Raw genomic sequence first — 13,216 nt, 5'->3', positions numbered from 1 at the left:
CCTCGTCAGGGGTGCCTTGAGGAGGGCATAGCCATTGAACGGCCTCACGTGGGCCTCAGGGTATCCACAGACGTCACTGCCTGGATACACCTTACCAAAGACACAGATGAGGGCCAGGCTGCAGAGCCCAAGGTTTCCACAGTGACTCGCTGTGGCCACCTTGCTTCAACTGCCCAGTGGAAACCCAGGAAGTAGGCCAAGGCTGGGAGAACACAGCCTGCTGACCACCAGGGCTCAACCATCTCTGACCTCACTGGGGTTAGCTCTGTGCTCCACTGGCCTTGACCTTGACCCTCAGCTCAAGTCTGAAAAGGAGAGGAGGGACCCTCTCCTCCCAGAGCTCTGCCTACAGTTGCTCCTACCTACACCTCCAGTCAAATTCTAGAATGGACCTGGAGCTCCAGGGTGCCAGGACCACAGAGGAGAGGAATCTGAGGTGCCCCAGTGTGAAGCCCTCACCTGCACAGCATCCATGGAGAAAGAAGTGGGCTCGGCATCCCTAGCTGCCCTGCTGGCCATGTTTGGCCACCAGCCCAGAGGCACTTACCCTTCCAATCTGTCCCTGCAGAAGCCCTGAGGTCATGCTGGTCACATTTTGCTTGCCCTGGCGTTAGTGGGCTGCTGGCCTCATGAAGATGGTGGGTCCTAAGAGGCTACCTGCCACCAGTCAGTAGAGCATGGTCTTGTGTCTTTGAGGCCGTACTAGTGTCAAGGGGCAGCCAGCAGGTAGTGTCCCAACATGAGTGAGCCTTAGCCTTGGGTCCACCCACAAGGGCCCACAGAGCCCTGGTAGGCAGGGTGGGCCTGCAGGGCCTCAAGGACCTCCACCTGCTTCTGCTGCTGCAGTTCAGACTGTGCAGCTGGGAAAGCAGAGCGCCCTCCTCTCTGTTGATTTCATGCTGCCCCCTCCCTGAGGGAGATGCAGCAGGCTCAGGAGTGACTCTCCTGCTCTGCACATGCTTGGAAAGAAGGGTAGCATTTGACAGCTGTAGGCTTGGCTTCACGGGGTCCCCAGGGCCACAAACACCAGCACGTGACTATTGCTCCCTGCATTCCTCACACACTACCGGCTCTGGCCTAGCCCAGGCAGGGGCCTTCCTGAGTGCTGGGCACCAGAGTGCCCAGGAAGCTCAGCTGTGCACCAGTCAGGGAAATTTATCTCCCATAATCTAGACAGTCCCAGGCTGAAAGTGGCTGTTGTGCCAGGTTCTCAGAGAGTGACAAAGAGAACCGGGGCCAAGAGAGCCATGTCTAAGCCTGGCGAGGGAACCTGATAAGAAGATGGTGGGCACCTGTCCATGTGTGATCAGGGCACATTGAGCAATGGTTGCAGGTGCAGGCTTGTCCCTAGCCTTTGAGTATCCTCCTAGTAGGTGGAGGGGCTGCAGATCTTGGAGGCACCTTGAGTCAGGTGAGTCAGGACAGGCTTAGGCCCAGAACCCCTCGTAGTGGAGTCAGTCCCCACTCAGCCTCACTGTCCTCACCTGTAAACTGGGTCACATCAGCACACCCATGTCGGGATTTAAGGCTTATAGGAGGGTCAGCTCTGGGTGTGCCCACCCTCACTCCATCACCTTCCTGCTTCCCTGGCATGTGCCAATGAACCTTGGATTAGAAAGGAACACCAACCACAAGGCTTCCTGCTGCCAACCTCCATGCGAAAGGCCACATCTGGAAGGCCATAGACAGAGGTTTTCTCCAGACTGTGGAGTCAGGCAGCAACCACTCTGACCGCCATGTCAATTATTTACCTGCCGAGCTTCATTCCATACCCCACTGGGAGAGTGACACACGGGAAACCGGGCCTGCTGCCCTGTCCTGGGGCCTCTCTATGACTGCCATGGCCCTGCCAGGTTAGGCTTCATGCAGTTGCATACTTTTTCCTCCCTGAGTTTTGGGGGGATGGAAATGAGAGTGCAGAGCCAAGGGGCTCCCAGGCCTGAAAGGGGCCAAGACAGTGCAAGGGCCCTGGGGACATACTCAGGGCTTTTGCTACCAGAGAGCAGGGAGCACCTGTTGCCAAGGTGACTGCCTGCCAACCTCAGCTGTCCACAGTTGTGCCCAGAAAGAGGCTTGGGAACCACCAAGGGGCACTTGGAGCACAGCCAGTGTCTCCAGGAAGCACGAGGTCGGGGACCTGGAGGGAGGAAACCTGAAGGTATCCCTTGCCTGTGTTGGCCATGGGTTCTTCCAGGGCTCATGTCTGAGAAAGGCTTTGGGGCATTGTCTTATGTCCACGGAGGACAGAGCAGGAGCTTGCTGGCTTGGTCATGGCCTTGGCTTTGTGTTGGTTGAGTGTCTGACCAGCTTGCCAGCATGTATTGGGCATCCTGTTGCTGGAGGAGTCCCTGCTTGCCTGAGGGGAGGTGAACTGTGAGGTTCTGTTCCTGTTCTCCTGGCCCTACACCCTCCCTCAGAGCCCTGCCACAGTCTCCCATGGGAAAGGACACACTTGGTGTAGGGAGCCATGCTTACCTTGGCACAGAGAAGCCAGGGCCCTGGAAGGCACACAGTGCCACTGCACAGCACCTAGTAAGACATGTCCACTGAGACCTGGGATGCTGGTCACAGAGGCCACTGAGCTTTGCTGTGGTTTGAGTGAATGTCACTGCGGGCTTGCTTTGCACTGGGATAGAAATATGCAGAAACCTGCTAAGTATTCAAGATGGCAGAAGGGGTAGGGCCTCTTCTGCAGGGAGGGGAAGCTCTGGAGGTCACCTTTGCTCCTTGCATGCTCCCGCCTCTCCACCATCTGCTATTTGTGCTCTGTTTGTGGGGAGGGGCTCTGAAGCAGACTGGAGGCAGGAATGTCCACTTTAAGAGCTGATAGCCTCCCAGGACAACTGAGCCAGCCACACATGGCCTGACAGAAATACAGAGGATGGCACCATAGCCTCCGTGGCCACACAACCTGGACTGCTCTGCTTGGGCTTTGAGTCCTCAAGACCCTTTGAGACTTGAGGACATCAACTACACACACATCCAGCTTCCTCCTGGCCCAGAAACTCATTACGCCTCATGCCCCTTTCCCTGCTCATTTGGGGGAGGGGGCAGCCCAGGCAGTGGCCAAGCTAGGGCTATGACTATAGAGCACAGTGCCTTTTCCTGGGATGATGGAGCAAGGTCATGTCACTGGCGTCTGGATCTTGGAATGTTCCTGGGTCGTGGGGAGGGGCGCTTGGGGCTTGGACAGTAGCCATGGGAATCAGCTTGGAAACATAGTTTGGTGCTGCACAGAGCCTCACCCCCATCCCGGTGGGTTTCCACTACAGCTGCTCCTCAACTTACGATGGGGCTCTGTGATGGTTAATTTTGATGGTCAACTTGACTGGGTTGAGAAGTACCTAGGGCGATTGTAACACACACCTCGGGGTGTGTCTATAAGGGCATTTCCAGAGACGGTTAAATAAGGGAGGGAGGAAAACCAGCCCTGAACGTGGATGCACCAGGCTGGGGACCCAAATGAAATAAAAGTGGAAATCAGCTCAGGTCTCACTCTCTTTTCTCTCCATCCCCAACTTTCGCTTCCTGCTGCCATGGGCTGAGCTGCTCCCCTCCCTCTGCCTTCCTCACCATGGCGGTCATGAACCTGTGAGCCAAATAAATCTTTCTTTGTGGTTTTCTCAGCAATTCTGCCACAGTGATGAAAAGTCTAACACAGGCCGCATCTCAATAAACACATTAGAATTTGAAAATATAGTGAGTGAAAAATGCATTTACTCCCCTCAGTCTGTAGACCACCCTCGCTCAGCCGCACAGCACACTGCAGAGTCTGTGTCTCGCTGGGCCCCGTGACCTGGGCTGACAGAACCGTGCTCCCTCCCACTGACCAGCATTGAAAAATGATCAGACCACATAGTGCTAGCTTGGGAAAAGACCAACTTTCAAAATGCAAGGTACAGTTTCTCCTGTGTATAGCCTTTGTGCCCTCAGAGTTGAAGAATTGTGAGTGGAACTGACCCAAGGCAGGAGCACCCATATTGGCACTGTACAGCCTCACTTCCTGCCACCTCACCTTCCCTCCCTCCCAACCAACAAGGGTCAAGAGACATCCAGTTGTCACAATTCCCAACATCTGAGATCCTAAGATTGCTTGTGAACCAAAAGACCCACTGGTTTGCTTCCCACCCACCCTGTGAGCCAGGGCTGGGTCCAGAAGGCCCAAGACATCTGCAAAAAGTCACGCAGCTCAATGTGGATCAGAAATCAAGGTGATTTGGTCCATCACCCCTCTGCCTGGCCTGGAGCGAGAAGCAAAGCTCCCCTATGTAAAGGACAGATGCAGCTTGGAGATTACTCAGCCCCTCCCCCCAGGCCCAGCTTCACCTTCCTGTGCAGACCTCAGGAGTCACAGTGGACGGAACCTTCCTCCCCACTCACTAGGGCAGCCCTGTGTCTCTGAAGGGCTGAGCCTTCCAGAACTCCAGTGTGCTGTCACTCAGACTGGGCTCCCCTCTGAGCCAGGTGTTTTCCCTGACCTTTTCTTTGACCTAAGAGAACAAGCTACAGGAAGGGCATGAGGATGAGGACTTGTGATTTTGAAACACTGATGATGGAAGGGAGAAACTGAAACTTGCAGAAAGCGTTCATCTGGCAGCAAGTCTGGGTAGATCTGTGTTCAGGTATGGATACCCACCACCTCCAACACCTTGCACTCTGTGTCACGGTCTTGGTGGCTGGACCCTTGACGGGACTCCTTTCTAATCTGCTAAACTACGACCAATACCTAGACCCAGATTCTGCCGAGAGGGACAGAATCAGCTGATGTGACTCTGTTGTTTAGTCCATCAGTCAAGTGGATCCTGGACCTAGAGCAGGAGGCCTGTGCAGAACGAGCCTCTCACAGCAGGGCACAGAGTGGTCTTGTTGATGCTTGCTGATTAGAGAAGCACTTGAGCATTGATACCCTTGCTGGGAAGCATGCCATACTCTCCTTGCAACAAGACCCCCAAGTAGACAACCTCTGCCTAGGACCCACCTGCCTCCCGAACCCTCAGGTACAAGCTGCCTCTCCACCTGCACGCCCCCGTCATGCTTAGTCACACACAGGAGCCTGCCAGGGTCAATCTGCTTCCCCAGCCATGGTGAGCTGGACTTCACCCCCTGCTCATCTGCTGCTCCAAACAAGACCACAGTCTGACCCAGCCTGTCCTCCCAGCACCAAGTCCTGTGGAGTGCCCCTCGTCACACCCTGCCCAAAGTCCAGACAAGAGAGGGGCTTGTCACCAACCCTCATTCCCCAGAGCTGCTAACACATCTGGGGGCTGCAGACTTCTATCCACATGAGTAGCAGCAGCCACTGCTGTTCACTGAGCCCCTCGAAGTGTGTTGCACTGGGCCCTGTAATGTCAGACACCAACTCCCTTACTCTTCTTTAAGGAAAGGAGCCAGAGGCCCCGCAACAGCCAGGAATGTGCTCAGGGTCACCAGCAGCCCAAGGTTCAGCAGGCTGTGGTCTCAACTGTATCTCTGTCAAAACAAAACTCTCCTGTTTCCAATAGAGTAACAAACAAACCCAGACACTGGTGTGATCCCATGAGTTCTTACGTACAGTACAGTCCTGCTGTCTATGCTCAGGCAGGGACCATCCTCTACCACACAGCCACTGACTGATTTGCCTGAACCACAGCCTTGCAGATGCTCAGGTGTCCATCTCTAGCCTGATCACCTGCCTCAGGCTGCACAGAGCACCTGTGTCTCTGCACACATCCCTGTGTAGCCATCAAGGTAAAAGCCACATGTGTTGTTCAATGGCTTGGGGCCAAAGGGCTATTTGTTTATTCAGGGTGATCAGGTGCTCAGTTCCACAAATGAAGGGCAGTGAAAGAGCAGAACATGTCAACAGGACTGGAGCAGACACCTGACTGCATCCTCAACAGTGCCTCTCGATTGCTTAGTGACAAAGGGTCACACCAAGAGAGCATGGGCCTCTCAGTCCATCAAGGTTCCTGGCACTCTGTGAAGAAGAGTCTCAGTTGGTGCTACTGAGGAGGAAAATGAACTTCACACATGTCTGAGGTGACGGGAGAATGCTGGCCTCACGCCAGGCACCAGTCAATGCTCCCTGCACCCTACAGTGACTGAGCCAGCATTGGAGGAGGACAGTGAGACTTCATCCATGGAGTCATAGTCCCAGGAAGGAGGCAGATGCTAAACCACCGCCATCTGTCCACTCCTGTGGACTGCAAGGTGGCCCTGAGGTGCATTTGACAGCCACTCCTTTGTCTTGGTATCCAGTTACGGTGCCATCCAGTTGAGGCTCCACCATCCTTAACCCCCATCTCACATGAAGAGGCTCCCTACAGAGGGAGGGGACTCAGACGTTGGGAAACTTTAACCCTTTCAATTCCAGATGAGAGACCTCTGGCCTCTCTTCCACAAGCCCCGCAGTGTTGGGCACCAAAGCGTGTCCCTCTCAGCAGGTTCGAGACACCCTCACACTCTGGTTAGGGCTCTGGGCTTTGACAGGTGTGTGGCTGAGGACATATAGATAGGTGTAAGAGAAAGCTAGAGAAGCACCTCACTGGTTCTTGCACTCCTGGTTACACGAGCTTCCTCTAACTTAGCCCTGTCCTCAGACTTGCCCTGTCAGTGGATATCTGAGCCCTCATGGGCTACAGGCCCTGACCACAGCCAGGTGGAATGGGCACCTGCCCCAGATCAGCCTGTTACCTGTCTCTTGCCCAAGACACTCAGGGGAGCAGAGTGGACTGGAGGCCCAGCCATGACCCACAGCAGGGGGTGCCCAGCCTGACTTCACTGCAGGACAAGGGGGCCGGATCAACCAACCAAGAACTGACAGAGAAGGCAGGACATTTGAGGAGAACAGGGTGCAGAGTATAGTTCACTTGGCACTGTGGAGAATTCTGAGGGGCAAGGGAGGCCCTCCAGCTGGGCAGAAATGCTCCCACCCTGTTCTCTGGATCTGTCATCACGTGGTCAATTACACCAAGGCCTCAGCACCCCAAGGAGTTTGTCCTGCAAGCAGAAGAGAGGGTCAGGCCTGCTTTACAGGGCAGATCACATTAGCCAAATCTAGGAGGTGATGTTTAGCCCTGAGAGGTTTCAGAATCAACACCACACAGAATCACAACAGATTGTGGACAGGGGTCTCTGTTGAGAAGCCCTCTTGTGCCCATGGTGGGGTGGCCTGCCCACCTCTACATCACCTCCCTTAGTTATGGGCATACCACATCGCAGGGGTGACCACACTGGCCTGCACTGAACGCCTGTCTTCTGAAGTCTACACAGCTGCTAGGGGCCTGAGGCAGGGACCACATCGCCCTACCCCCAGGATGCCCCCAGTTTGCAACAGCAGGATCGCAGCTGAGCTCCTGAGCCTGTGGAGAGAGGAAAAGTGCCCCCATGTTCCCCGGAGAAATGACACCAGAAGTGTCCTCCCACAGCCCACAGAGGAACCCTTTCCTTCCACACCCTCACCAGGCTGGTGCTTTCTTTAGCTACCTCAGCCCCGCCCTGCTTAGGCTCCAATCCATTATGTCACCTACAAGGTCAGAGTCATCTCAATTCTGAGTGGCTCCAGGTGAACAGTGCTCAGGACTGGGGGAGGTGGAGCTGAGTGTCTTTGCATGGGGGCAGCTCCCTGTCTGAGAGGCCTCAGTGAGACTCAGTCTGCAATCCATGACAAACACTCCCTACCCCAGGGCCAGGACATATCAGAGCCATTGGGAGACTCTTGGCATCCTACAGACACCAGAAGCATTGTAGCTTAGGGACCCAGGGAGGGGACCCCACCCAGACCAAGGCAGGTGACCCCATCTAGCCCAGGCAGTAGTCCACACTAGGCTTCACTTGGGAAAGTTCTGGAGTCAACGATCCTGTGGTTAGTGTCAGGAGAGGCCTTGGGTCCATGAGGCCCTGCTGCAGAGGGTGGATGGCAGCCCACTGCCCAACTCTGCCACCCCCGGATGGCCTTGTTGCTCAGGTTTAGTCCACGTGGCCACAGAGACAGCCCCGCAAGGGTTTGTCTTCAGGAAGCTGCTCCCCTCCCTCCTCTACCTGATGTGCTGCACTGATGCCACGGCCCCACCTTGCCCAGCAACCTGTTTCCCAGCTCCAGGCGCTCTGGTAAATGGTACCTCTCCCTTGGAAGGCATCCCACAGTCTCACCTGGACCTCAGGTGAAACTATAGGGTAAGGCTCTCATAGGTGCCAATCGGTGTGCTGCTAATCTGCCATGGACTCCAGGGCCTCCTGACATCTCCCCCTTGTCTTCATCTGCCTCAGCCTCTCCTGGCAGTGGGGAGATGGGCATGGAGCCCATGCAACCGGCAGGAGGGAGCCACAGAAATGCTGGGCTCTGGGGAAACAGAAACTGAACATGAAGTCATTCCCAGGCTGGTTGGGAAAGAGCAGGCGACCTTGCAGGGTGCTACTTCTGCATTTCACAGGTGACTCAGCCAACAGTGCACCACACCAGGCATGAGTGTTATGACCTCCCACAGGGCACTTACTCCAGAAAACTTCACAGGTGGGTGGGAAGACACCAATTAGCCCACCCTCTCAAGGGATCCTTCTAGCCCAGTCCCTGAGGGCAAACACCTGCAGGTGCCCACCTGGCTCCTGGGGAAGAAATTCCCCATGGATCCTGGTCCTCAGCCTTGGAATCCTTAGGGCTGCAAGCTCATGTTTACACCCAGCACAGGGGAGTTCCTGGGGTGGTGTGAGAGGAGGCAGGTGGGCAGGCAGGAACACGTACCCCTCACAGCCTCCTGGCTGCCCTGTCCATCGGGAGCAGCTGGCAAGGAGAGATGTGATTGCAGGGCTCAGGCCCAGCATGCCAGAGCAGAGCAACAAACAGGGGCAAGAACGTAACAGCTGGCCTGGGCCAGAATTGTCTGTGAGCCAGGCGGGAACCATCCCCAGTACAGTGGGAGCTTCTGGGCACATATGTGGCCAGAGGGTGCCACCATGCGTGGTGTGGAGTATGGCCATCAGGTGGAGGCATAGCCCAGTTCAGATCGTGTATGATGCTGGTGAAGAGGGGATTTTACCCCACACACTGCTCTCACAAACTGTTTTTAGCTGAGGATGTCTTCTCTGTGCTGTCGGTGTGATACACAGCACAGTGTCGTGGGCTAGAGGCTGGGCGGCCACCTTTCCCTTCTGCATTCCCTGTCCCCAAGCAGGGCCTCTGGCTCCTGCAGAGTGGGCTGGTCACTGGTCTCCATAGGGTCTCTGGAGCCATCACTGCTGGACATGCGGAATTCCAAGCGTCCGTCCGGGGGCTGCCCTGTGCCTGCCTTCCCCCAGCTGCCCCTGGGCCCAGCCTGTCTCCTTTGTCCTCGAGGCTGTCCCAAATTGAGGTGGGAATGCTGTGACCAAGCACTGGCCACAGACTTGCCCCTGGGAGGGACATGAGCTAGAGCCAGCCTGCTTCATTTGGGCAATTCCTGGTAGGAACCAGCTCTAAGAAGTCCATGGCTGCCCAGGAAGCTAGGGCCAGCATTCCTCACTCCGGAGGGTGATGGGGCACTCACAGCCTCTGCAGTCTTCCTACCCAGTGTAGACACGGCCTCGGAGCCTCAGAGCAGACACACACGGGGCTCCCTGAACCGAGGCAGGACTGTCCATAGGGAGTGGTTTGTTGCCACCCGGAAGAAAACAGCTCTGAAGGATTTGCACACTGAGAATTTTGTTCCTGGAATTCTCCCACCATTGTTTTGCCTTGTTCTTGTCTGCACACGAAAGGGAAAACCCAGAAATGACAACACCCCCGCACTGGTGGAGGATACTTTTACATCCACAAACAAGGGCAGCCACCCCATCTAGGAAGCACCCATCTCGGCTAGTCCCCAACTCTGCCACATGTCTTCCCATCTCCTGGTACCTAAGCCCCTGCCGCACCAGATCCAGCAGCCCCGTGCCCACCCAGGCTCCAAAGCTTCCTGCTCCTGAGCTCAGGCTGCTTCCTGACACTGGAAAAGGCATTCAGGCTCTAATGGGAAAGTCATTGGGGTCCCAGTCTCCCCAGAAAGCCTCATGCCACCACCCCCACCGTGAGTGGCCTTGCAAGGAGTCCTGAGGCTCTTTGGCGGTCACATTTCTCTCTCAAAGTCCTGCCTTGGGAGTGCCAGGGCATGGGTCCAGTCTGGAAGAATGACCTGGGCGGCTGGTGAGTTTCCCCCAGGAGGTGCTGGCCTCGCAGTAGGCCTGGGTTGGGTTACGGCCTGGCAGCTGGAATCCAGCCCTGGAAGCACTTTAAAGAGCTTCTGAGGGAAGAGAAAGGAGGCGATACGTGGTGGAGGCTGTGTTGAGCTTCACTGCCCGTGGAGAGCGCAGCCTGGGAAGGACGAGCCTGGCAGCTGCAGATTCGGCGGCTCCTTCATCTTCCAGCTCTGCAAATGTGCTTGCCAGCCAAGCCTTCCAGGGAGGAGGATCGCAGGGCTCCAGCCTGAACATGGGAACCAGCAGTCTGTTTGTCTGTTTGCTTTCTCTTGTTCTCCTAAAGTGCATATAATGGGCACGCCCCACCACCCTGGGCCAGGCTTGAGGCTTCCAGCCCGCTCCCCACTTTGTCCTCAGGACACCCGGGAAGTGGGATGTAGATGAAGGTCACTGGCTACCCTGATTCCCAGCTCCAAGCTCAGGGCCTTTGTGCCCTCCTCTAGCCTCCTGACCTTCAGCTAAGGTAGCTTTGCCTGGGTGGAGCAGCTTCTCCTGGGCTCGTCCCAGGCAGGTCAGGACCAGGGAAGGAAGCTGGTCCATACCACCACCCACAGATAACACTCCCCTGTTCAGATGCGTTCTCCTCTTTCCATTGTCAAATCTTGAGATGGCTCTTAAAACAGTGTGGATAATTCATGTAGTAATGTTTTTTTGTTCTTTTTTTTTCCTGAAAAATCCTTAGAAATTTGTGTCTAAGTCTTAGACATGTGTGTTAGAGCTAAAAGATCCCTGCTCAGCCCTGGCCCTGCTATTTACAGTTGTGAGCTCAGCAAACTACTCGCCTGGCTGAGCCCTCCCCATACCCCACCGTTAACCTGTGCGGGAAACAGCACACATCACCCAGAAAGGCTGCAGCAGCAGCAGCCCCTGGGCTTGGGCCCATGCACTTTGCCCACAGTGTTGTTGGCAGCCGAAGCAAAGACAAGCCTTGCCCTGGCTCCTGATCTCTTGGGCCCTTTGATACCCTGGGGTCACACATCTGAAGCAGCTCACCTGGGTATTCACCTGAGGCTTGCAACTTTGGGAGGCCCAGGCAGGCTCACAGAGCCAGTAAGACAAGCCTGAATCTCTGTGTTGTGGCTGCCAGTCACCCAGGCCTAGCTAGTACTAACCCGGCCCCTGCAACTCACTTACCTGTGGCCAGTTCGGTCTCCTTAGGCAGAACAGAACGACCCTCCACAGCCCATTCTCCACCATGTCCTCAGTGGCCTGTAGTGCTGATGGGAAGATTGACGTGTATGAAGCTGTTTTGGCAACACCACCATGCGTCTAATCATGCATAGCTGCATCCTTGTTTTTATTGCTAATATGTTGTATTGATTGCAACTCACTGGGCACCACCACCACCTTCATCCACAGACTGTCTCTGCCCCTTCCCCAGTTTTATAGATGATAAAACTGAGTTGAGTTTCAGACAGTTTGGGGGTGTCCAGGGCACATGGAGGCAGGTGGGGATTGACCCTAGAACCCTCATCCTCCCTACTGGATCCTGAACCCAGCTCAGGTTGAACTTGGATGTGCAAGGGACTTTCCCCAGGCAAGCCCAACCACTGGTGTGAGGACCCAGAACTTTGAAACAAGGACACAGGGTATGTGAGCGTCTCTTTCTCCCTGGAAAGAAAATGGTCCAGAAAGTGGGCCCCTGGGTCTGGCAAGGGTTACCATGAATACTCCAGGCAACCCACAAATTGCCCGGCCTGGCCTCCCCAGCAGAAGGGCAGCTCATGTCTGGCATCCAGAAAAATAAGAGAGAATCAGCTTGGAATCCACTCCTTGGCAGTCCAGGCGGGCAGTTTTGATTGAAAACACACCCATGACTTTAGAGAGAATGTCATTGCAGCCTGGGGATGGCCAGGGGCAAGATAGAGCTGCTCCATGTACCGCTCCCAAGTTCTCCCTTAAAGCATTTATTAAACTCATCTGAAAGTCAAATAAGATTCACAAATCAAAAACAGAATTAAAAAGTAAAAACAGAGCTGTGAGACCTGATGAGGATGGGTTTGTCTGGAAACAGGCTGTGTCCACTCAGGCCTGCCGAGGTTTACCCCACCGAGGGGCCGCTGGCTGGGTCAGAACCTTCTGTATGTGGGACCAAGGAATTGGAGGGACAGTCACCACAAGAATGCTCAGCTGGCATGTGTCGGCTTCTTAGGTAGGACACCATGAGGCTTTAGGACAGCCTGGGTCCCAGGTCATCAAGATGTCCTGATTGGCTGCACCTTCCTGAGCCCACATTTTAAGGCCCTTGAGGTGCAGGGCACCTCCTGCAACGAGTCCTCTGTGTGGTTTTACATCTGAGACTGCTGAAACGCTTCATAAATGTCAACATTATAGGGTCAGGTGGTGACCAGGGCCAGGACTCTAAGGCTGCCCAGACTCCCTGGTTCAGGTCTCAGGTCATGATGGATAATGTGCGACAGTCTGATTGTGTCCAGTGTCCCCTTAGAGAGACACTGACTTCCCCCCAGGCTTGGTGTCTATGCTGGACTTGCTTCCAGGAGAAATGTTTCCACTCTGTAAGATTTTCCCCTTTTCCCAAATGTCCCCTCCATTAGCTACTACATGCACACACACACACACACACACATTGTACATTCACACATGCACACACACACATTGTACACTCACACATACTCACTCCATCTCAGAGCAGTGGGGCAGAGTCTGGATTCTGCCCACTTTCAGTGCCAGCTTTGTGACTCAGTCCTTATTGAAAAGGTGGCCTGGCCAGTGGACATCATCCTCGGTCTAGCAATACAATAGGGACTGGACTTGGACATGAGGAAATGCCTGTCTGTATTTCTGCTGGATTTCTGAATACTTACAAAAAGGCATCGTTCTCAAGGGCATCTGGTCTGTGATGGCTTCCTAGATCTGGATAGAGACCCAGGTGAAAACTCAGTGAGCAGACGGCTGGGGTTGGTACCATGTGCCTGCTGAGAAAGGCACACAGAGACCAGGACAGCCTGACATTATGGAGGCTGGCTTTTCCAGCCCTATTAATCCACGTTGTTCCTGGAACCTCAGC

The 13,216-nt window shown here is 54.9% G+C and overlaps 1 long non-coding RNA gene across 1 annotated transcript; it reads right to left on the bottom strand.

Annotated features, from left to right (window-relative positions):
• Positions 1–6,913: 6,913 nt before the first annotated feature.
• Positions 6,914–11,408, bottom strand: LOC141422690 (uncharacterized). Its single transcript, XR_012447442.1, has 2 exons — positions 11,323–11,408; positions 6,914–10,414 (listed from the first exon to the last, which is right to left on the bottom strand). It is a non-coding gene; the product is annotated as an uncharacterized lncRNA (long non-coding RNA).
• Positions 11,409–13,216: the final 1,808 nt, after the last annotated feature.

The sequence above is a fragment of the Castor canadensis genome, chromosome 4, assembly GCF_047511655.1.
Source record: "Castor canadensis chromosome 4, mCasCan1.hap1v2, whole genome shotgun sequence".
NCBI lineage: Eukaryota > Metazoa > Chordata > Mammalia > Rodentia > Castoridae > Castor > Castor canadensis.
The sequence above is the reverse complement of the archived record's forward strand: the minus strand, read 5'-3'. Positions and strand labels throughout refer to the sequence as shown.